Below are 23,250 nucleotides of genomic sequence, written 5' to 3' on the forward strand. Positions count from 1 at the left end.
ATAGAGACAGCCAGCGAGAGAGGGAACACAAGCAGGGGGAGTGGGAGAGGAAGAAGCAGGCTCCTAGTGGAAGAGCCCAATGTGGGGCTCGATCCCATAACGCCAGGATCACGCCCTGAGCCGAAGGCAGACGCTTAACCGCTATGCCACCCAGGCACCCCTCATCTAGAGTTTCTTAAAGCTCTCCTGCCTTGGATGGCAGGAGTCCTGAGAGCTTGGCATAGGGGGTGGGCATGGAGGAGGCTGGGAGGTTCCAGCTGGCAGAAGATGCCCACCAAGGCTGGCGATCAGTTAGGGCCCAACACGCTCAGACTGCAGCTGGATGGGCACTCATCAGGGATGTCAGGGTTGGGGGCAGGGGGTTCCTGCATTTGGTAAAGTGTTGCACCTTCCACTCTGCCATCCCACGATTCCGATAGGCTCACTCCCTCGTACTCCCCCCATTCCCCCATCATCAACATGAGGCATCTTTGGGCTCAACCAAGACAAACGAGGACTGCGTACACGATTCCACTTCAGGTCCAAATATGGAGACAGCACAATTCTCCAAAATCCGAACCTGGCAGAGATGTCTCCGAGAACAATCTCCCTACAAAGTCAATGCTCATCCCGAGATCTAAGATTCCACAGTGGCACATCTGTTCCCGTAGGTGAAGTGGGGAGGCAGGAGCCCCAAGAGTGGCGCCAAGTCTCTCGAGGAGCAGGGATGGGATGGTCCGAGCCGTCAATGGAGCTTTGTGGCCTCAGTGGAAAGCGAGAAACGCCCTGTCTCAGGAATGCAACCTCAGAGAGCTGAAGACAGCCACTCTTTGCCATTATGAAACCCCAAACACTCTGGGTGTGGTGGGGTTTGTAAAAGCGTATTCTGCTACCACTGAGAAGCCTTGGAAATGTGGACAGCGCACCACCCAAGCCATTAAATGCCCAGACAGCTCGGGACAGAGGCAAGAACAAGGAGCCAATGAGTTTAGGGCAGAGTGTCTCAAAGAAATAAACATGCGGTGAAGGTATTTCCATAGCCCGTAAATACTGTCTTTCAGGGGGCTCAGAAGGAGACCAAACAGCCTGCCCCCACTATCCCCCGATAAAAGAGTGACACTGTGTATCTAAGGAGCGAGCAGCCAGGCCCAGAAGCCAGATTTGCCAGCCACCCTTTAATTTATAGGCCGTAAATGATGGAGCCCATGATCTATTGCCCCTGACTCAGGGGGGATTTATTCTGGCTAAGAGTACACACAGAGGCCACTGATACAAGTGACGGCCTTGGGTGGAAAAAGGTCAGGCTCTCACTAAATGCTAAGTAAAGATGTTTGGAACAGACAGTTGTATTACTAAGAGATGGTTCCAAACACATCACAGGAAGCAGCTGACACAACCCATCCCAGCCGAGGTCAAGCTGGAGCGGAAGACAACCCGGGACGCTGCCACGGGGAAGCAGTCCCCAGCAGCTGGGGGCCGCCTTGATCTCTAACAGTGTCCCCACTCTACATCCTTTCAAGCTGTCCTCCTACCCAGCTCCGGCCCCGTCCAAACCCGCTCTGGGGTCAAGGTTGGCTCCACTCCTTCACATGAGCTGCTAGTATCAGAGCACCACGAGGGCCTAGACCTCGTCTGTTCCGCCATCACTGTGACATGAGACGATTCAGTGCCGTCGTGGACCAGACGCTCCGTAACTCCTGATTCAACGAACAGACAGAAACAGTCTGTTTCTTTCCATCCATCCATCTGTCCATCTCTCACCCATCTATTCATCCAATCAGCCTTTCCCAAAGGGCATGACCAGTACATATTTTGTGCCTGGCCAGAAAGAGAGCATTTAATAACGTTTTATGTCACGCATATATATTTTATCATTGCCATCTGTATACGGTAAGTGACACTGATTTGCTATTTGTGGTAGTGATACAAATATTTTGTGTTCAGATTTCTTCATATAAAAGTAGAGCGTCAACTGAAATAAAAACATTGAATTAAATCATAGCACAGGTTTTATAAGGATATGGCAAAAATCTTAAAGGTGGCTCAGGAATGACTAAACCTTGAGGAGTTCCGCATTCAACAAATATTTATTGATTAGAGACAGTTCTGGAGTTAGTACAGTCCAAGGCGAAAAGCACCCATAAGGAAGTTACATCTTTTCAAAGTTCCTCTTTGTACACAAACTGAAATTTTCTGTCCTTTTCACTCATGTTGTTTGTCACTGGTACAACCCTATTATTTGTTAATTTTCGAAAATCAGTCACTGTAGGGCACTGATGAAGCCCTAACCCCCAGTACCTCAGAACAGAACTAATTTGAAGTTCGGGACTTTAAAGAAGTTAAAATGAGTGTGTAAGTGCGGCCCAAAGCCAATCCGACTGGTGTCCTTATAAGAAGAGATTCGGGAGAGCGCCGGGGTGGCTCAGTTGGTGAAGCATTTGCCTTCGGCTCAGGTCATGATCTCAGGGGAGCCCACTTCTCCCTCTCGTCCCCGCTCGTGCTCAATCTCTCTCTCCCACTATCTCTGTGTCTCTCTCTCTCAAATAAATAAATAAAAATCTTAAAAAAAAAAAAAAAGAACCATGAGAAAACCGATTTCTGTTGAAGCCACCCGGTCTGTGGACTTTGCTATGGCAGCCCCAGCAGACTGAGACGGTCACTGTACTCGGCATGTTTTCACGTTGCTCTCGATGCACCGTGTGAACGGGTTTAGATGTGAGTGCGGAGCCGGCGGGCACCTCTCCCGGTGGACGTGGGGCCCGCGTGTGAGCAGAGAGGACCTGAACTGTCCTTGATCAGCATCCCCCGTGAGCAGGCTGGTCTAAAAGTCAGTGCCTGGGGCACATTCACAGGAGTGGAGGTTCTGAAAACACACATCTTCCCATAAAGTCATATTATTTCATAATCTAGTCAGTAGTAGTCATTTGCTAGTCTTAAGTAAAATATCTGACAGTTCTGTTTCCATGGATTCTATGAACGAAACCTCAAATGTTCTCCCTAAAAGTGGCCAAAAATTCATGCATTTTGTGCTGTTTCATCCATACAAACTGCACTTGTGTCCACATGGGGCAATCAAGTGCCCACCTTCTGGTTAGAAAAGGAGTTCCTGATAGCAGGTGAAGGTCTTTGTCCACACCCTTAAACAGAGTTGCCCAGCTCACCGTGTGAAAAGAACACCGCCACATGACCTACAGCCTCTGCCTCCTGAACTTTTTATCTAGCAGAAGAAACAGACAAGTGGCCAGGCACGGTGGAGTAAGCAGAACGCAGCCTATCTCTCCCACAACTTGCAACTAAAAACTCTGCAAAGTCAAAGCTGATTGAACCAAAAAGAGAATTAGAAAAGTCAGCAATTACATTCTAAGATTCTAATACCCATCCCTCAGTAGTTGATAGAACAGGAAGGATACTGGAGATGTGAAAAACGCTATTGACCAACTGGACCCAGCTGACGTTTACAGAACACACGACCCAGTACCAAGATAGCTAAAAAAAACAAAAACAAACAAACAAAAAAAAACAAAGACAGCAAAGCTAGTAAGTTGGCAGGAGCCAACAGTCAAATCCTGTGCTTCTACCAACACAGAAATCAGACACCCTCATGGGGCTGCGGTGAGAACGAACAGGATCATGCTCATGACCCTGTTTTAAGAGGCTAAAAACCACCAACTCAACGTAACGATTAATCACTATTAGTAATATCAACATCCAAGATTATGAATGTGAGTACTTACAATGTTCCGATACCAGGACATACCACATACGTTTCTTTTTTGGCCTAAATTCTTGTTTAACAGAGAACATTTTAAAAGGCAGTCACTTCATTGTTTCCTGAGTACTGAGATAAACACACACACATTCACACTCCCGTACACATATGGTGCATATCATACATATATCGTGCATGAAGACACTTAGCATAACTCCTAACGCATAAAACACTAAAGCTACTATATATTTACATATAAATATACACATAATTTATCACATATTAATGAACACATGCACAAACGTTATATACATTTGCAATCATGCCACCTTAACCACACACACACAGCCGATTACAGGCTCATAACAGTAACGTCAGCTTATATTACGTATTAACTTATAATTTACATGGCAATTTCATATTCACCATTTCATTTTAGGTTCTCAATTGTCTCACACTGTAGTAGGGCTAGAAATCATCACAGCAAAGCAGAATGGGACAAGCATAGGTTCTAGAGACAGGAAGATCTGGTTTGAAATCCTAGCTATGTCTGTTGCAGAAGCAAACTCACAGACATAATGATAATACAATGTGGGAGCATGGTGGGAAGCTGAAATAGGTATTAAGAAGCCCAACTTCAGGTGCCTGTGAGGGACAAGCAGTGAAGACTGCCTGGAAGAGGTACCATCTGGGCTGTCTTAAAGAAGTGACTGACGTAAAAGTCATGGATCCCAGGAAATCAGAACCACACACAAAAGCATGGTGACAAGACAGCACCTTTATTCATTCTTCCCCCTGCTCTTGAGTCCCCAACCTGGGACCTCTTCTTGGGTCTGTACATGCTATGGACTGAACTGTGTCCCCCCCCAAAATTCCTACATTGAAGCCCTAACACCCAATATGACTATATTTGGAGATAGGGCTTTTAGGAAGCAATACAGTTAAATGAGGTCATAAGGATGGATTCCTAGTCTGATAGGACAGCACCCTCATAAGAAAAGAAAGATACGTCCCTTCCCTTCTCCCTCCCTCTCTCCCTCTCCCATGCACAGGCACCTAGGGAAAGCAAGAAAACAACTGTCTGCAAACCAGAAACCCCACAGTGCAAACACCCTGCTCTTGAACTTCCAGCTTTCAGAACTGTAAGAAAATAAAGTTCTATTAAGCCACTTCCTCTATGGCATTTTGTTATGTCAGCCCGAGCAGACTTAGACACCCACCCCCAGGCCCTCCCTTGGTTATTTCACCACTACTTATTTTAATTATTGCCTCCCATTTTAGAAATGGTCTCTCTCTTCCACTTTAGTCCTAAATGTCCAGCTGCCAGATTGGATGGCCAGCCGGCACTCGCAACTCAACACAATCTACGATGGGTTTCCCACCTTTGTCTCACTCCAGATCATCGTCCTGACTTCTTTAGTTAAGAACACCACCATCCTTCTAATCATCGAGAGGCTAAACCTTATTGGCTCTTCCCTCTCTCCATCATCCACCATATTCTTCTATAGTTCTTCTTGCTGTAGCTCTTCTATAGTTCTTTTATATATAGTTCTTATACATAAAAACCTCCCTAATTCCAACGACTTCATTAAAACCTTATTATTGTTCATTGTTCACCTGTATTAAGCATTCTGCTGCATTACCAAGAGCTCTTTTTGCAAAAATGGCAGAAATTCCAGGTTAAGCTACTTTTACCAAAGAAGACAGTTTGTTGACTAACAAAACTGAAATGAAGGCTTCAGGCAAGGCTGAGTCCAGGGCCTCACTGTTACCAAATACCACTCTCTATAGCTCTGCTTTAATTTGCTGAGTTGACCTCACTTTCAGTCAGGCTCCCCTCATGTAAGGGCAAACACAGCTTTGGGCTCACATCCTACCACTTGGCAACACTGATAACAAGGTGCCTTGTCCACTGTTCCAGCAAACGTCCTGCAAGTGATGATTGTGGTTTGAGAATAATGTGCTGTGTGTACCCTCAATAGTCAGACCCAGTCCACTGACCACAGCCACAGGGTGGGGGAGTCCCATCCAAATCATAATGACTATGAGTGGGAGGGATGGTTCCCCAAAGCAACACTGAGGAGCTGATACCCTAAGGTAAGGAGCGTTAACTAGATAGATAGATAGACAGACAGAAAGATAGACAGACAGACAGATAGATAGACAGAAAGATAGACAGATAGATAGACAGACAGAAAGATAGACAGACAGATAGACAGAAAGATAGATAGATAGACAGACAGATGGAATAAAACATCTGTCCTGTATGCCTCTTAATTGTATTTCTTAATTCCAACATCATTCCACTTCAATTCATCTTAAAACTATCTCTGACCATGTCTTTCCTCTGTTCCCAAGCCTCTCATGACTCCCCACTGAAGGCCCTGCAGGGTCCAGCGATGGCAATTCACAAGCACAATGAGAAATTTCAGAGCCCTCCTTGAATAAAAGGAAGAAACTCGGAAAGAGATGAACCTTTCATGACAGCATCGCTGGGAGGGAGAGTGGGAAGGAGGGCATTACGGTTTTGTTTCACTTCCTGTGGTCCCATTGGACACCTTGGGCTGGTAGGGCTCGTAAACAGGTCTGTGACATAAAAATCCACACATCCAAGATGGCAATCCCAGCAAAGCATCCAGAAACTCGGATTCTGGCAGCCCTGGGTTCCCTGTGCACCTGTCAGAACCCTCACCCACCTCCTGGAGTCCTTTTTCCCTCCTCCTTCCTCAGGAGAGCTACACTTTTTCTTTCCTCCTCATTATGTCATGAGCCCCACTAGAATGTAATACTATGAGGACAGGGAATAGATCAATTTTATTTATGTCTCTATTTCCAGAGCCTAGCCGAGTACCTGGCAAGTTGTACCCTTAATAAATATTGATTGATTGAATGAATGAATCAGAGGGTCCAAACATGATTATTCTTTTGCACTTTGACAGCACTTCATCCAGACTCTCGTGTATGGCACGTGCTCAATAGATGTTTACCGGATCTAATTTATTTCAAAATATATAAAAAAGGATCCTAATCAGATTTTCTTGTTTGGGGCCAGTGCAAATTTGGGGAAGCAGCTGGATTTGAGTTATCTCTGTGCCAGCATCCCTAAAATTTACAGCCTCTAATCATAAAACTGTAGAACGTTCACAGATGTGAGGAACTCACTCGCAAACAAGCCATGTTCTATTTTCTGTGTCGTTCCTGCTTCATTGCAAGGGCTGCTGAAGCAAGTGTCAAGGACATCTGAAAACAAATGTTATCCTTTCTTCGATATAAATCATGTCATTTTTCGCCATCTATACAGAGGAATAACAGCCACGTATGCACATCCCTCCCTTCCCCCTGCCCCTCAGGCAAACTCAGCTCCTTCCAGGGTTTTCCCACCTCGATGCCCACCCTCGGCCCTGCCAGGTGGCCATCTGGGTTCAGCATCCAGCAGTTTCTCTTCTGCTTGGGAAACCCAGTGAATTTTAATGCTATTGAGCAACTCAGCTCAAACACTCCTGGTGTGAACTGAGTAAAGCTCTGGTTGCTAGGCAACCGTTACAAAAGAAGAAGAATTTCCAAAATAAAAAGTGACCCAGAATACACTTGAATCAAGTACAATTGCACACTTAATTTGCAACTGGTTGGAGTGCACCCTCACCTTAGTTAGATGGTCTATTTCTTGGTTAGTCTAGGAAATAGCCTTTTAAATTTTTAATGAAGCTGAAAGTATTTTTGACTCCTCCCAGAGACCCAATAAAGAAACAAAGAAAAATGTTTCAGTGCTGGGATTCCTGGCAAGTAGCGGGTGCTCAATAAATATTTGTTGAATGAATGAATGAACAAATGAATGAATGGATACGTGGCCATAAGGGCCTGCTTTTGCATCCGGAGGAGTCATCACCTCGGAAGATATATACACACAAAGTTATATATTTATGTGATGGTTTTAAAATAAGTCCACAAATTCTTTGGTCTTCCTCCCCTCAGGAGATGAAGCAGGAGTGGAAGTCGGGTTTAATGACTGATTTCTAACAAATACAATGTGACAGAATTCACAGCATGTGACTCCATCATAGAAAAAACTGAAACTCTCTCCTCTCTCACTCTCCCTCTGTCTCATCACTCACTCTGGGGAAGCTACCTGCCATGTCCTGAGGACACTCAAGCCATCTATGAAGAGGCCCACGTAGCAAGGAGCTGAGGCCTCCTGTCAAGAGCAACGTGAGAGAATCATCTTCAAAACAGATTCTCTGGCCTCAAGCAAGCCTTCAGATGACTGTGGCTTCTGCTAACCTCCCAGCGCAATCACACGAGAGACCCCCCCAGCCGGAACCACCCGGGGAGGCCACTCCCGAACTCCTGACCCACGGGAACAGGGAGATATAAATTAAATGTGTCCTATTTTAAGCCACTATGTTTTGGGGTGACTTGTTATGCGGCAATAGATAATCCTCTTTCTCCTTTGTGGACACGACAGCGGATTAAAATAGAAACTCCTTGAGGGCATCTTGTTCACTCTTGTGTCCCCAACACTGGGCAACTTGTGTGCATTCAGTAAACAATGGGGAGCAATTCATTCAATGCACGCTTGTCCCTAATCCTTTACGGAAACCTATACATACAGAGTCACACACCAAAACAGGAGCATGCTTCACCAATAGAAGAGACTTTTAAACAAAGAACCATTAGAGAGCTTAATTACTTAAAAAGGAACTATTAACTTGAATTTTATAGAAAAAGAAAGACTATTAAAAATTTTTAGTGAAAAGGAACTATTAGAAACTATGGAAACAGTGCTGTTAGAATTTGCATAGTCCTCCTCCCTTACTAGGGTGGCAAGGAGCTGAGTCTACAGGGAATGTAAGGCATATAAGGAATGTAACGTATCCATGGTAAGAACAATAGCACGGCACGGGACAGAGGGGGAACGGTGGGTCTCAGATCCCACTTGGGGATTTTCTTATCGTTCTCCTGAAGCAATGTCATCAAAGGAGTTCAAGGATACAAAGGCCAGTTGAATAGGATAACCCTCCAGTACTTTTCTGTCTTGACCTGCTATGATGGGAAGTCCTCCTGCCTGTGCTCCAGGCACTCCTAGGAGACAGGTGGGGAGCACACCTGCCCTCTGCTGGCCCCAAGAGAACTAAAGAGGAACACCAACAGGGCCCACATTCAGCCTCACACGCTCCCCATTTCCATTATCATAGGACATTATCAGTTTTAGGGCAGGCCATACACCTCTGCAGAAATAAGAGAGGGTGACTAACGGTAGCAAATCACGGCCTTATTTCCTCTGTGACAATTACGGCCATGCAGATTAAAAGCAAGATTTGCCCTAGATGCCAATCTCAGACACTTGAGGACTAACTATTCAAATGCAAAGACCCACTGGTGTTTGCGTTTCTTTTTAACAACTGATACTGTGCACTTCGCCACATGCTGTGAAGCAGGCAAGGAAAGAAGTATCTAGCCTGGAGTTCGAGTAACTTATCACTCCACTCCCACAGGAGGGGACATTTTTAAATAGGGCCAATTGCCCGAGAACACCTAAAAATTAAAATAGTAATTTAAATGTCCCAGACCAGAGAATCCCACTCTTTTTGTCATGCACTGCTTTTGAGTCTTCCCAGGGCCACAATATCAAGTACAAGGCAGGCCTCCCAAACTCAATGTGTTACTGTTGCCCTTAGTTATTTCAAGGAAAGCTTACTGAGTATCGGCTACATGCTAGGCACTGTGGAAGGTTCTTGACATACATCATTTAATTTGGTCCAATCACACTTCAATAAATGAGAAATATGAAGCTCAGAGAAACTGAATTCTCTACCAGAGGTCACAAAGCTAGAGAGGCATCAACCACAAACTCAGATTCTTGCAGCTGTCCCCACTAACCAATCAAAACGCTCTACTAAGTGTCTGAAGACAAGCTTCGTCTCCATCATGATAGTGAACCCCACACTGTCGCCCCCTCTCCTTTCACATGTGTTGACCAAGCTTCCAACATTTTCAGAGTTTAATTGCTTGGCTGAATTTATTTAGAAATAATAATATCCCTGCTTATTAAGAGACATTCAACACTCTTAATTTGGGCTTTTGCTCAGCATGAAACAATCAGATTTATCACAGAATCCATAATGATCCCGGCACAAGCTGCTGACATTTTACTAAGGTATAGCTTTTCTGAACCATTGAACATAGCTCTAAATTCCCCGTAATTCAGATCTTACCTCCCAGAGATCTTTAAGGGAGACATTTATAATACAATCAATACAGTGTTTAAGAGGGAGATTCTATTCTGAGTATATAAAAAGAACCCAGTGTTAACCCCCTCTGACATTGCCCCATTTCTCCCAGCCTATTCCATGTTAACCCAGCAGGGAGGAAGCTGGAAGGGGAAGGAAGGGAGAAGTGGGGGAGGGGAGGCAGCCGACCAGAGCTGGAAGAGAGGAGACTACCTTTCATTCCATAGGTTCCAAAGCAAAGAAAGGCAAGAGTGCCTGGCATCACCAACCCAGCTTCCTGCTGCTTGACAATGCTGCCACCTTCTGGCACAAAGTGAAAATTCATGAGAAAATACTACCATTTACTACCTACCGTTCCATAGATGGGCCAACAAAAATGTGATCCCTATAGACCAATAAAGTAAGAAGAAGAAAAAAAATTACCCCCAATGCATTCCTGGGATCTATTTAAACTAGAATTAAGTATCTTCACTTTTCAGGCTCCTATCTTTTCAAATATACCATCTAGTGCCCAATCAGAGAAACTTAATATTCTCCCAACTCCCATTCATGCCCCCCTTCCAATCCATTGCCCCATCCAGCAGTCACAGCCTCCAGTGACTTTTCATTTTACTTGGGGACACACTTGTTGCTCTGGCCCATGAGGGATCCCAAGCTGGCCGCCTGCAAGCCCAATTTCAGCAGCTCCGTGTGTGTGTGTGTGTGTGTGTGTGTGTGTGTGTGTAAACAACAACATTTTCAAGTGCTTTAAGTGGGGCACTCCCTACCTCCTCAGACAGCTGCCAACCTCGATGGATATGCACACATCTTCACACCCTTGAAGTCAGGAAAGCACACTCAGAAATCCACGTCCACCCAGAACCTCAAAATGTGCCCTTATTTAGAAATTGATATACTTGCAGATATTCTCAGTGAAGAAGGGGTTGCACTGGATTAGACTGACCCTAAATCCAATGTGACTGGTGCCCTTATCAGAACAGACATAGTGACGAAGACGCACAAGGGAGAAGTCATGCGAAGAAAGAGGCAGAGATTGGAGTGATGCATCTTCAAGCCAACGAATTCAAAAATTGCCAGCAACCATCAGAAGCTAGAAGGGGCAAGGAAGGATCCTCCCCCAAAAGAGCCACAGGAGAGCGCATGGCCCTACGGACACACTTCTAGCCTCTAAAACTATGAGAGAAAAAAACTACTGTTGTCTTAAGCCACCCAGTTTATGGTACTGTTACCGCAGCCTTAGGAAACTCATACAGTATTTGTTTTCTGTATCTTCTACTAAAATAAAGACCCCTGAAATAAACCCTCACAAACGTGGTCAAATTATTTTTGACAAGGGTGCCAAGAGCATTCGGTGGGGGAAAAAATCATCTCTTACACAAAATCAATACACAAAAACCTGTTGTGTTTCTATACACTAATAACAAGCTATCAGAAAGAGAATTAAGAAAATGACCTCATCTATAATTCCATCAAACAGAATAAAATACCTATGAATAAATTTAATGAAGGAAGTGAAATATCTGTACACTGAAAACTATAAGACATTAATGAAAGAAATTGAAGAAGACACAAAAAATTGGAAAGATATTCCACACTCATGATTGGAAAAATTAATATTGCTAAAATGTCCATGCTATCCAAAGAAATATACTGATTCAATGCAGTCCCTATCGAAATTTCAACAGCATTTTTCACAGAAATAGGACTGACAATCCTAAAATGTCTGTGGAACCACAAAACACCCCAAATAGTCAAAGCCATCTTAAAAAGAACAAAGCTAGTGGCATCATGCTTCCTTAATTTAAACTATATTACAAATCTATAGTAATCAAAATAGTAGGTATTGTCAACAAAACAAAGCAAAACAAAATAAAAATACAGACACATACATCAATGAAACAGACTAGAGAGCCCAGAAATAAAACCAAGCATATACGGTGACTAATTTACAACAAAGGAGCCAAGAATACACATTGGGGAAAAGGCAGTCTACAAAAAGGCTGGGAAGCACATGCAGAGGAATGGAACTGGGCCACATCTTACACCACACACAAAAATTAACTCAAAATGGATTACAGACTTGACTGTAAGACCTGAAACCATAAAAATTGTAGAAGAAAACAAGGCGGGAAGCTCCTTTCCATGAGTCCTGGTGATGACTTTTTAGACTTGACACCAGAAACAAAGGCAACAAAAGTAAAAACAAGTGGAACTACAGCAAACCAAAAATCTTCTGCACAGCCAACGAAACCATCAACAAAATGAAAAGGCAACCTACCAAATGGGAGAAAATATCTGCAAATCATATTTCTGATAAAATGTTACAATCCGGGGCGCCTGGGTGGCGCAGTCGTTAAGTGGCTGCCATCGGCTCAGGGCGTGATCCCGGCGTTCTGGGATCGAGCCCCACATCAGGCTCCTCCGCTAGGAGCCTGCTTCTTCCTCTCCCACTCCCCCTGCTTGTGTTCCCTCTCTCGTTGGCTGTCTCTATCTCTGTCAAATAAATAAATAAAATCTTTAAAAAATAAAAAATAAAAATAAATTTAAAAAAATAAAAAAAGGTTACTATCCAAAATATATGAAGAACTCCTACAACTCAATAGCAAAAAAACAAACCACCCAATGAGAAAATGGGCCGGTGATCTGAAAAGACATTTCTCCAAAGAAGACATCCAGATGGCCAACAGGGAGGTGCGTGAAAAGATGTTCAACATCACTCATCATCAGGGAAATGCAAATCAAAACCACAACGAGATACCACCTCACTCCTGTCAGAACAGCTATTGTCACAAAAAAGACAAAAAAACGAGTACTGGTGGGTTTATGCACTGTTGGGATGGCAAACTGGTATGGCCAGGATGGAGGCTTCTCCAAAAACTAACAGTGGAACTATCATATGATCTAGGAATAGATCTGAGAATTCACCTAAAGGAAACAGAAACACTGTGTCGAAGAGCTATCTGCACCCCTTTGTTCATTGCAGCATTATTTACAATAGTCAAGCCATGGAAACATGAGTGTCCACTGACAGATACATGGGTAAAGAAGTTCAAGAAGTTGTGGGACACACACACGTGTGTACACGTGTGTGTGCACACACACATGCGAATATTACAAAGCCATAAAAAAGAATGAAATCCTGCCATTTGCAACAATATGGATGGACCCGGAGAGCATTATGCTAAGTGAAGTAAGTCAGACAGAGAAAGACAAATGCTGGATGATCTCATTTATATGTGGAATAAAAAAAAAAACTTCACATAAAAAGAGATCATATTTGTGTCAACCAGGGATGGGGTGGGGGGACAGGTAGAATTGGATGAACCAGGTTTCAACTATAGGATAAACAAGTGCTAGAGATGTAATGTACAACGTGACAGCTAGGGTTAACACCGCAGGATGGTATTTTTTAAAGATTTTATTAAGTAATCTCTATGCCTAAAATGGGGCTTGAACCCACAACCCCAAGATGAAGAGTCGCATGTGCCACTACTGAGCCAGCCGGGAGCCCCTGTATATGGTATATTTGAAAGTTGCGAAAAGAGTAAGTTTTAAGGTTTCTCATCACAAGGGGGAAAAATGTGTTTTTCTCTTTTCTTTTGTATCTGTAGGAGACGATGGATGTTAACTAAACTCAGTGTGGTCATCATTTCATAACAGATGTAAGTCACGTCATTATGCTGTATACCTTAAACATATACAGTACTGTATGTCAATTAGATCCCAATAAAACTGGGTGAAAAGAACTGTCAAAATTTAAAATAAGAAAAAAAATTTAATGGACAAAAGATTTAAATAAGTACTTCACCAAAGAAAATCCACAGATGGGGGGGCGGGGAGGCGAGCACAGGAGATGATGTTCGACACCACTAGTCATTAGGGAAAAGCAAACCGTAGCCACAATGAGATACCACGATGCAGCTATGAGAACTGCGAAAATCAAAACACATGACAGGCCAAGTGCTGTCAAGGGTGCAGAGAAAACTAGAACTCTGTTGGGAACGCAAAATACTGCAGCTGCTTTCGAAAAACAATTTGGCAATTTTTCGTGAAGTTAAGAGGACGCGCCATACAACCCAGCGGTCCGACTCTTCAGTGTTTACAAGTGAAATGAGAACCTACGTTCGCAGAAAAACGTGCCCAAATGAGTCTTTATGAGAAGTGCCAGAAACCGGAAACAAGCGAAATGTCCCACACGGGTGAGCAGGTAAGTGCATCCTCAGCAGCAGAGAGGAAGACACGCAAGTGATACACGGGGCAGCACATCACAAGGTGAGACGATGAGACGGGAGACCTGAACGCACGATGCTAAGAAGCCAACCGCCGAGGGGGGCGCATACAGTAGGATCACATTTACCAGCCGAGGCAGAAAACCAAGCAGCGGTTATGAGGCGCCGAGGGTCCGGAGACCAGGTGATTACAAAAAGCCACAAGGATCCTTGGGGAGGGTGATGACACAACTGTATGCATTTGCTGAACCTCATAAAAAGCACAGAAAGGGTGTATTTTAGATTATGTAAATTATATCTCTATGCAATCCAATTCCTGATCATCCCCGCTCTACTACTCAGAGCGCTTCAGTGAGTCGCTACTGTCCTATTAGCAGGGTTTTCAAAGACATGGCCGCAGACAGGTCAGGCCCCTGCCTCTCTTTCCAGCCTCATCCATCATCGGGCCTCTCCGCCTCCACCCACACGGCCTTCCAGTTTGCTGAACACACATTTCCCTTATCTTTGCATTTATCCCCTCGCCCAGATCACCTAACACCTCATCCCTTGATTTTAGCCCCCTTCCCACAGCCCAAGGAAACCACCTGTCCCACCTCCAGGTCAGCTCCGCACTGCACTGCGCATGCTCGCGCACCCTCCAGCTTTCTGCTCTTCAGGGCGAGCCACGCGCTTGGTGGTGACAGGTGTCTGATTATTGGAATGCTAATTTTAGAAAACAAGTGATTGTAAGAACTTTCTCGTCTCTTTGAAATACATGATGTGAAAACAGCGTTAGGGCTCAGGAATGCTTTCTCAGGACCTGAGAACCATTCCTTGAATGGTAAAAGTGAAGAGGTATCACCCCTCCCCATTTCTGCGGAAGGGCAGGAGCCCACATTCAGTGGGTACCCTGCTCCAAGTTGCAAATCTACTTCCTCTCGTAAAAATAGGAGAAGCGTGTTTTTCTTCTAGGTAAAGCTAATTAGCTAACACAGGTGGTCACCCCAATTACCAGGTAAAGTCAGGATAAATAATTCTGTGTGATAGATGGTGCTGTCAAGCCTGCTTCTTGGAGGACTAGTTATCATTTATCTTGCCAGTATGTAAGAAATTGGCTCTATCTGTGTGGCTATACTGAAAAGTGAGATTTCTTTGTTTTTGCAGTCTCCGGATGGGTTGTGTGATGTGTACCACACTCCGGTTTAATACTGACTCAGTAATGACGCTCTCTTGACTACCTTAGTGGGCAGGTTTCTTCGCTTGGGAGAAGAATTTCTTTTTCATCACCTTTCCAACAGCTGAATCTCAATAAAGGCATTCTAATTTCCTCCAAAGTCACACAGCAGGTGCTATAGCAACTTATCGAGCTGTTCCGCACATTATTTTCCTTTTTGATCTGCTATGAGGATTAAGTCAGCTCCAGTAAATCCAGTGTTCATTGCACTGGGCCATTGTAAAGGTTCACTCTCTTCACCCTTAGGCCTCAAGCGTGTCCACACGCCCCACTCGCCTCCCAGTGGCCAAGAAGTGACCTGCAAGCACAGCTGTGAGGTTGACCTTTTGTCTCATTTCATTTAGTTCACACCTTCCAACATTTATGAAATGTGATATTCTGGAAAATGGTGCTCCATTTTTCTCCTTCCTAAATTAAAAGCACTTCATTATTCCCACACACACACCCCCGTTAACAGCACTACCTGCTCCTTTTGCCCTCAGCAGAGTCTCTGACCTCTGTCTAAAGTGTGAATCCCATCCTCCTCCCTACCCCTCAGTAGAGAGCTGCTTTGGGTAAGACTGGTCTTTCTTCAGAAGCAAAGTCCACTGACAATGTGTGGTTGGAGAGGTTAGCCCCTTCTATCTACTGCCACTGACAGGAGGTAAGTGACACCAGGATGCTCCCCTGACAAAATGTTGCCATAATGATACTATAGGGAGTAGTGCGTGTGTGTGTGTGCGCACGCAAGAGAGAGAGTGTGTGTGAAAGAGAGTGTGTGTGAGAGAGAGTGTGTGTGTGAGAGAGTGTGTGTGTGTGTGAGAGAGAGTGGGGGGGGGGCGAGGGCATCCCTGATCCCTGGGGAGCTGGACCCCAGCTGTATCAGGCTCACCTCTAACTGGGACTTCAATTTGGGAAGGGACAGGCCAGGGACTCCGAGCTGGTTGTGCCCCAGCACTCACCATTCCACCCAGGGATGCAGCTCCTGCTTGCTGTACATGGTTCCCTCCGGTGGAGTCAGAGCCCAGAGTGTAAGTGTGCTGGAGGCCCGAGGATAGTGAGGGAGGGAGAGGTGTAGATAAAACCCTGTGTTTTGCTCCTAGGGCATTATGTCTGCAGTTTTGTTTGGGATCATGCTGGTATCTCCTGGGCTTTGACTCCAGGTTATGGGTAACCTGGGGGAGCGCCCTGTGGCTTCCCCAAGTGAGCTGCTGAGAGTGGCTTGAGTGAGTCCTTGAATGAATAGAGATGGTGGGATTGGGGGCTGTACTTTGCCCAGTGCTAAGGACACCTCTGTGCTGGGTCCCCCTTCGTCCCTCTCCACGTGGGAGACTGTCTCTGTATCTCCCCCTAGCAGGGTTTCAGGCCATGGGTGCTGGGATGTGTGTGCCCCCACAGCTGGGAATGTCCTCAGCCGTCTCCATGAATGGGCAGAGCAGGGAGTGGGTGCGTGCCGATGCTCCTTCCCCCCTCAAAAGCTGCTCTCTCCTGTGGCATACAAAGGCAGGGCTCATACTTCTGAGGTCAGAGACTCCTGCTGAGGACACCAGGAGACGCTAGTGCTATAAAGCTCATGGTAAATGAAAACGTGCTATATATTTAGGGAAGGGGGAAAAAACAACACTTAATATTTTGTAAATGTTGACAAGTGTGAACTGAAACAAGTTAAAGGCTCTCACACAAGTACCTGCAAGTCACACCAGGTCCACTAGGGGGCGAGTGGGACTTGCTGTTTACACATTCCAGGCTCACAGGGAAGAGAGGAACCTTTAGCATGGCCCAGGGCAGCAGACCTTGGACTTAAAATGAACTACTGTAATCATCATGACAAATCAGACAGGAATGTAAATGTAGAACAGTTCAATAACTTGTCACAGCACTGGCTGTGCAATTTCAAAGAAAATCAGACCGTCAGCCATCTTGTCTGTAAAATGGAAATAAGCCCTTCTCTCCAGACTGGCTGAGGAGTAGCAATGAGTCTGGTGATGTGACTGACAAAAGTCATCCTCGCCCTCCCCACTTCACCTGGATTCTTCCCTGTGACCTGACAACCAGATCAGGTCCCTGTCATCTCACAAAACCTTTCACCCAAGTGTCCCCTCCAGTTACCCCCTCTTCCCAACCACTGTCCCCTCACAGACCACTTCCTTAAAGAACCGTCTACATGCTGAGCGCTCACTCCTCCCTGGTATTCACACCTCAACCCACCAAAGTCTGTCCCCCAGTGACTTTACTCCACGGATGTCACCAAAAGCACACACTTGACTACTCCATCCTTGGAGCTCTATACTAGGACACCCTGGTCCTTGGGGTCTCTTTTATGGGATCATTTCTATTCTGCCTCCTTCACAGGCTCTGGTCCCTGGCCCAACACTTAAATCCTACTGTTAGGCAAATCCCAGGTCTCAGCATTTCTCACATGCAGTGTGGAATCACCCAGGAAGAGAGCAGGACTGGGAGCAGAAACAGGTGAGGGAGGACACCTCAGGAGAGTAAGACAAAGGGCACCAGACAGACAATCCTACTCAAAGAAGGAGGGACAAACTGTTTCTATACCTTACAGAGACAGTTCTCCCAATGTCAGAGAGCACAGTGAACCACCAAGGTGCTTGGGCAAAAGACAGGCTCCAGGGTCCTCTTCAGAGTCAAGTCAGGGGTTCTGAGCTTTAGCCAGCATCAGGGGGGACGATGATGGGAGGGGTCCCCAGGCCACACTGAGAAGAGCTGCCACGGCTGGCCTGGAGGAGGAAGTCTGGGGCTGCAGGTGCAGGGATATGAAAGAGTCCAGCAGGAGTAACCTCAGCTGTCCTGGCCTGACTTCTTCCCATCCAGATATTCTCATCACAGATTACAAGGAGAAAACCTTTCCAGAAGGTGAGCTCCAAAGCTGGGCAGGTTCTCTGCCTAGACGCAGGCCCCACTGAGCCCTGACCTTCATTTGGGTTCAAATGGAGAGACTGTGTGTCTCCCCAGCCCCAACCCAAGGGCACTCTAAAGGCCCACAGAGTGCTCTATACCATCAGCGACAGAAGGGCCTGAAAGAAAGTTCGGTACATGTGAAAAATTCATGTGGTGGGAGAAGTGGTGGCAGCGTTTGCAATTAGCAAGTGAAGGCCTCACCGAGACGTGACATTTGAACAAAGGCTGGAACAGGGTGGGGAGCAGTGAACTATGTGGCTCTCTGGGGAAAGGATTACAGGCAGAGGAATGAGCAAGCACAGAGATCCTACAGGAAGAAATACCTGGCATGAGCCCAGGTACAGGGCCTGAGAGAATTCATCAGAAAGGGGGGCAGGTGGGGGCGGGCCCTTGCTGGTCATTGCGAGGACTTGGTTTTTACTCGAAGGGGGACTGGCAGCTGTTGGAGGGGCTGAGCTCAAGAATGACGGATGGGATGCATCTTTTGAAAAGATGCCTGTGTTTGCTGTGTTGACCACAAACACAGTTGGGCAGGAAGAGCAGAAGTAGGGAATCTAGTTAGGAGGGACTGCAGTGACCCAAGTAAGAGCTGATGGGGGATGGGGCCAGGGTGCTGGCACAGGAAGCCATGAGAAGTGATTGGGTCCTGGTCTGTGTGGAAGGTAGAGCCAACAGCTACAAAAAGAGTGGGGTGGCAAGGTGGCCCCCAGGGCTACTCAGAGCCCTGACACTCAGAGTGAGTCAGGAAAGCGCCATTGTACATCAGCAGAATCATTCTGAATGGGTTGTGTGTGAGAGAGGGAGATGAACAAGGGAGCAAGGCAAGATGGAGGAAACAGGAGTCCTGGCAAATGAAGGGGAGCCGGCTTGGGGATCCAGAGAATCGATTCTGTCTACATGTGTCACTCATTGTGACCTCAGAGAACTTGTAAGGACAAGGTTATTTTCCATGTCTCTTTATTTTTTGATGTTTAAAATGTGCATTGCCTGTCTCTCCACAACTAAAGGTAGTCTCTGTGCTGGGGACTCTGTCTTACTACCCTCCCTATTCCCAGCACTAACATTGAGACAATGTGCAGCAAATATATACCGGGGACCTAGAAACTGCAGCTGGTACTCAGTAACTGTTTGGGGACTGACTGCCTCAGTGAGAGAGAGCTTTGGGCAGCTTTAATTATTCCTCAGACAGTGGGGAGAGACTGTGGAAGATAGCAGAGAGGAGGAAGAGAAAAGTGGGAGACAGAGAAGCAGAAGTGAGTCAGAGAAGTGGAAGGAGGGGGTAGGAGGGGGAAAGAAGGGTAGAAGGGGGAAGGGGGAGGAGAAGGGAAGGGAGAGGGGGAGAAATGGGAAGGGGGAGGAGAAGTGGGGAAGGAAGAGAAAAGGAAGGGAGGGGGATGCAGGGGGAGGAGGAGGAGAGGAGGGGAGCGGAGGGGAGAGGAGGGGAGAGGAGGGGGAGAGAAAAGATTTCGTGTAAACCTGTGAAAAAGGCTAACCTGGAAAGGTAACTAGTGGAAAATTTTGAAGATGGTAACATGTGCTGTGCAGGGGCCACCACCTCAGTCTCCATGTGTCATCTTAAGTAGATCGGCATCACTACTCTTGGCCACTAATGCCTGGGATAAAAGCTTCCTGATGATAACGGGCAAAAATCCAAGAATGCTGTTCTGAGGTGTGGCAGGAGTAAAGCGCAGCCGCTAAAGGGGAGAAAACAAGGGAGCGCTATCTACACACTTAGGATTCCTTTAAGAAGGAATTTGGAGCTTTTTCTCAAGCTTTTTCTCATGCTTTTCCAGACTGCTGTCTCCCCAGCCCCGTGGATCCAGGAGCCTTACCTGCTGCTAGCTGCTCAACTTTCCCTTTCTGCCCTGCCTGGAGAGTGCCGTAGGCTGCTCTGGGAGAGAGAACAGGGAGGCCGGTGAGTAAAGCTATCAGTCACTTAACCACAATGATCTTGGTTCTAGATCACGTCAGTTCGCAGCCTAATCAAAAAACAGAAACAGAAAAACTCAGGGTTCACTGTGATGTGGTTTTGGAATGTAGGTGAGGTGTGGTAGGGTGAGGTCCGGAGCTGAGGACCAAGAAGAATTCTTGAGAAGTCTTTGGTGCAGAAAGGTGGTTTTATTAAAGCACGGGAAAAGGACCCACGGGCAGAAAGAGCTGCCCTGGGGTTGTGAGGCGCGACTGATCATATACTATGGGGTTGAGGGAGGTAAGGAAAAACGAAGGTTTTCAAAAGACTTTTCCTATGCTGAAGAGGACCTACAAGATACCGGAGGCCTCGCCACTGTCAAGTTAAGGTTGTTTTTCCCTCTAATAAGGCATTAACATTAAGAGAGTTGGGAGCTTCCAGGATGAATGTCATACAGATCCCACCCAGGAGGGGGGGGGGGACGGTTTGCAGGGTGTCAGCTTGGGCTTTGTCCTCAGCCAGCCTTCTGCTCCCTCATCAGTAGCACTTCTTCCTAAAGTCCCCTTAAAAAGGCGAATTCCTGATAACAATATGCCAGTGTGCAGGGCTAAGGGATCTATCTTTGATACACATTTATCCAGGTCCATTCTCAGAAAATCTTCTTTTGTTCCCATTACTTTCTGTCATCCACTGATCTCTTCCATGACCCACACCAAATGGAAATGAAAGCCCTATCAAGCATTTTATAGGAACTGTTGAAAATTCTGTTTCTATTCAACCAATACATATTTAATAGATATGCAATAAATACTCAAAAGCTGAATTCTATATAGCGGGGAAAGCCTACTCCTATTTCCTATCTGTGGTCTGCAAAATGCACTGAGCATTTTCTCCTATCCAGCTATTAAATATTCATTCATGTCTTCATCTCCAGTACACTGGTTTCAATTTCCACCTCAACACACGTAACACATTACATCTCCAGGGCAGGTCTCAGCTCCAAGCTCCAATCTATGTAACTGTTTGGGGGGTGGAGGATTCTGTGGGGTTTTTTTTATGAGTCTCTTTTATCCCTTTTTCCGGCTTTACTGAGGTGTAACTGACAAATAACTGTATATGTTTAAGGCGCACAACCTGATATCTTGATATACGTTGTGAAATGATGGCCACAACCAAGCTAATAAGCATATCCATCACGTCACATAATTACCTTTGTGTGTGTGTGGTGAGAACACTTAAGATCTATCCCCTTAGTAAATGTCAAGTATATAATATTGTTAACTATAGTCACCATGCTGTACATTAGATCGCCAGGATTTTTTCATCTTGTATAACCAAAACTTAGACCGACATTACCCCATTTTCTCTTTCCTCTAGCCCCTGGCCACCACTATCCTCCTCTCTGCTTCTATAAATGTGGCTATTTTATTAACAACTGATAATCCCTTTATTAAAAAGATGATTGAAGCATCTGCAGTGGTGACTTCAACCTCAACTCCTGGCTCAATACTGATGGAAATCATCTGCTTAATGATTTCGGACGGACTGTGCAAATCAATGAGTCTCTCGTGGAGCCTCATCTGATAAGGATCCCAAGTCTTAGAACTTTCACCACAAGGGGTTTTTCTTGTATTCATTCTGAGTCTTGGTAAGCATCTGAACTGGTCCTTTCACTCTGAGATTCTCGTCCTTTGCGCCCCTCTGATCAAGTCAGTACATACCTTTTCCAAAGATTTTACGTTGTGGCTGGTGAGAGTAATTCTAATTCGGTGAATCTCCACATCTGGTTCCATAGGTGTTTTCCCTGTGTCTTTAAAAGCCATGGCTGCAGGGAGGCTTCCTGACCAACTTGTTCCTCAGAGACAGCCAACAATGCTGAGTCAGGGGCAGGAGGCTCCATGGTAGCTGAGACTGCGTCTTCCTCAAAGAGCAGTGTGGCTGTTTTAGATTTCACATATGAGTGAGATCTTGCAGTATTTGTCTTTCTGGGTCTGGTTTTTTACTTAACATAATGTCCTCCAGATCATCCATGTTGTTGCAAATAACAGAATTTCATTTTTTTAAGGCTTAAAAAATACTTCAGTTTGTGTGTGTGTGTGTGTGTGTGTGTGTGTGTGTGTAAATTCTACATCTTCTTCATTCATTCAACCGTCAATGGACATTTAGGTCATTTCCTTATCTTGGCTATTGTGAATAATGCCGCAATGAACTTGGGAATGCAGATAGCTCTTTGAGATACTGTTTCGTTTCCTTTGAATATATGCCCAAAAGTGGGAATGCTGGGTTTTAAGGTAGTTCTATTTTTAATTTTTTGAAGAACTTCTATACTGTCCTCCATAATGGCTATACTAGTTTACATTCCACCAACAGTACGCAAGAATTCCAAGTTCTCCATATCCTCACCAACACTTGTTAATTTTTTGTCTTTCTTTTTTTTTAGAGAGCAAGAGAGAGCACTCAAGCAAGGGTGGGGGGGGGGGAGACAGAGGAAGAGGGAGAGAGAAAATCCCAAGAAGTCTCCCTGCACAGAGAGGAGCCAAAAGCGGGGGCTTGATCTCACAACCCTGAGATCATGACCTGAGCTGAAATCAAGAGTCAGACGCTCAACTGACTGAGCCACCCAGGCGCCCCTTAATTTTTGTCTTCTTTTAAAAGATTTTATTTATTTATTTGACAGAGAGAGAAAGAGCACAAACAGGGGGAACAGCAGGCAGAGGTAGAGGGAGAAGCAGGCTCCCCGCTGAGCAGAGACACCCCAATGTGGGGTTTGATTCCAGACCCTGGGATCGTGAACTGAGGCCAAAGGCAGACACTCAACTGATAGGGCCACCCATGCACCCCTTGTTTTTTTGATAATAGCTGTTCAACCAGATGTGAGGTGGCATCTCATTGTGATTTTGATTTGTATATTCCTGCTGATTAGTGATGTTGAGCACTTTTTCATATACTTGTTGGACATCTGTATGTCTTCCTTGAAGAAATGTCTATTCACATCCTTTGCCCATTTTTTAATGGACTTATTTGGTTTTTGCTATTCAGAGTTGTGTGAATTCCTTATATATTTTGGATATTGACCCTTTATCAGA

The 23,250-nt window shown here is 45.4% G+C and overlaps 1 pseudogene; it reads right to left on the bottom strand.

Moving 5' to 3' along the window:
• Positions 1 to 19,811: 19,811 nt before the first annotated feature.
• On the bottom strand, positions 19,812 to 21,987 carry LOC103661700 (annotated as a pseudogene).
• Positions 21,988 to 23,250: the final 1,263 nt, after the last annotated feature.

This window comes from Ursus maritimus, unplaced genomic scaffold, assembly GCF_017311325.1.
Source record: "Ursus maritimus isolate PB19 unplaced genomic scaffold, ASM1731132v1 scaffold_9, whole genome shotgun sequence".
Lineage (NCBI taxonomy): Eukaryota > Metazoa > Chordata > Mammalia > Carnivora > Ursidae > Ursus > Ursus maritimus.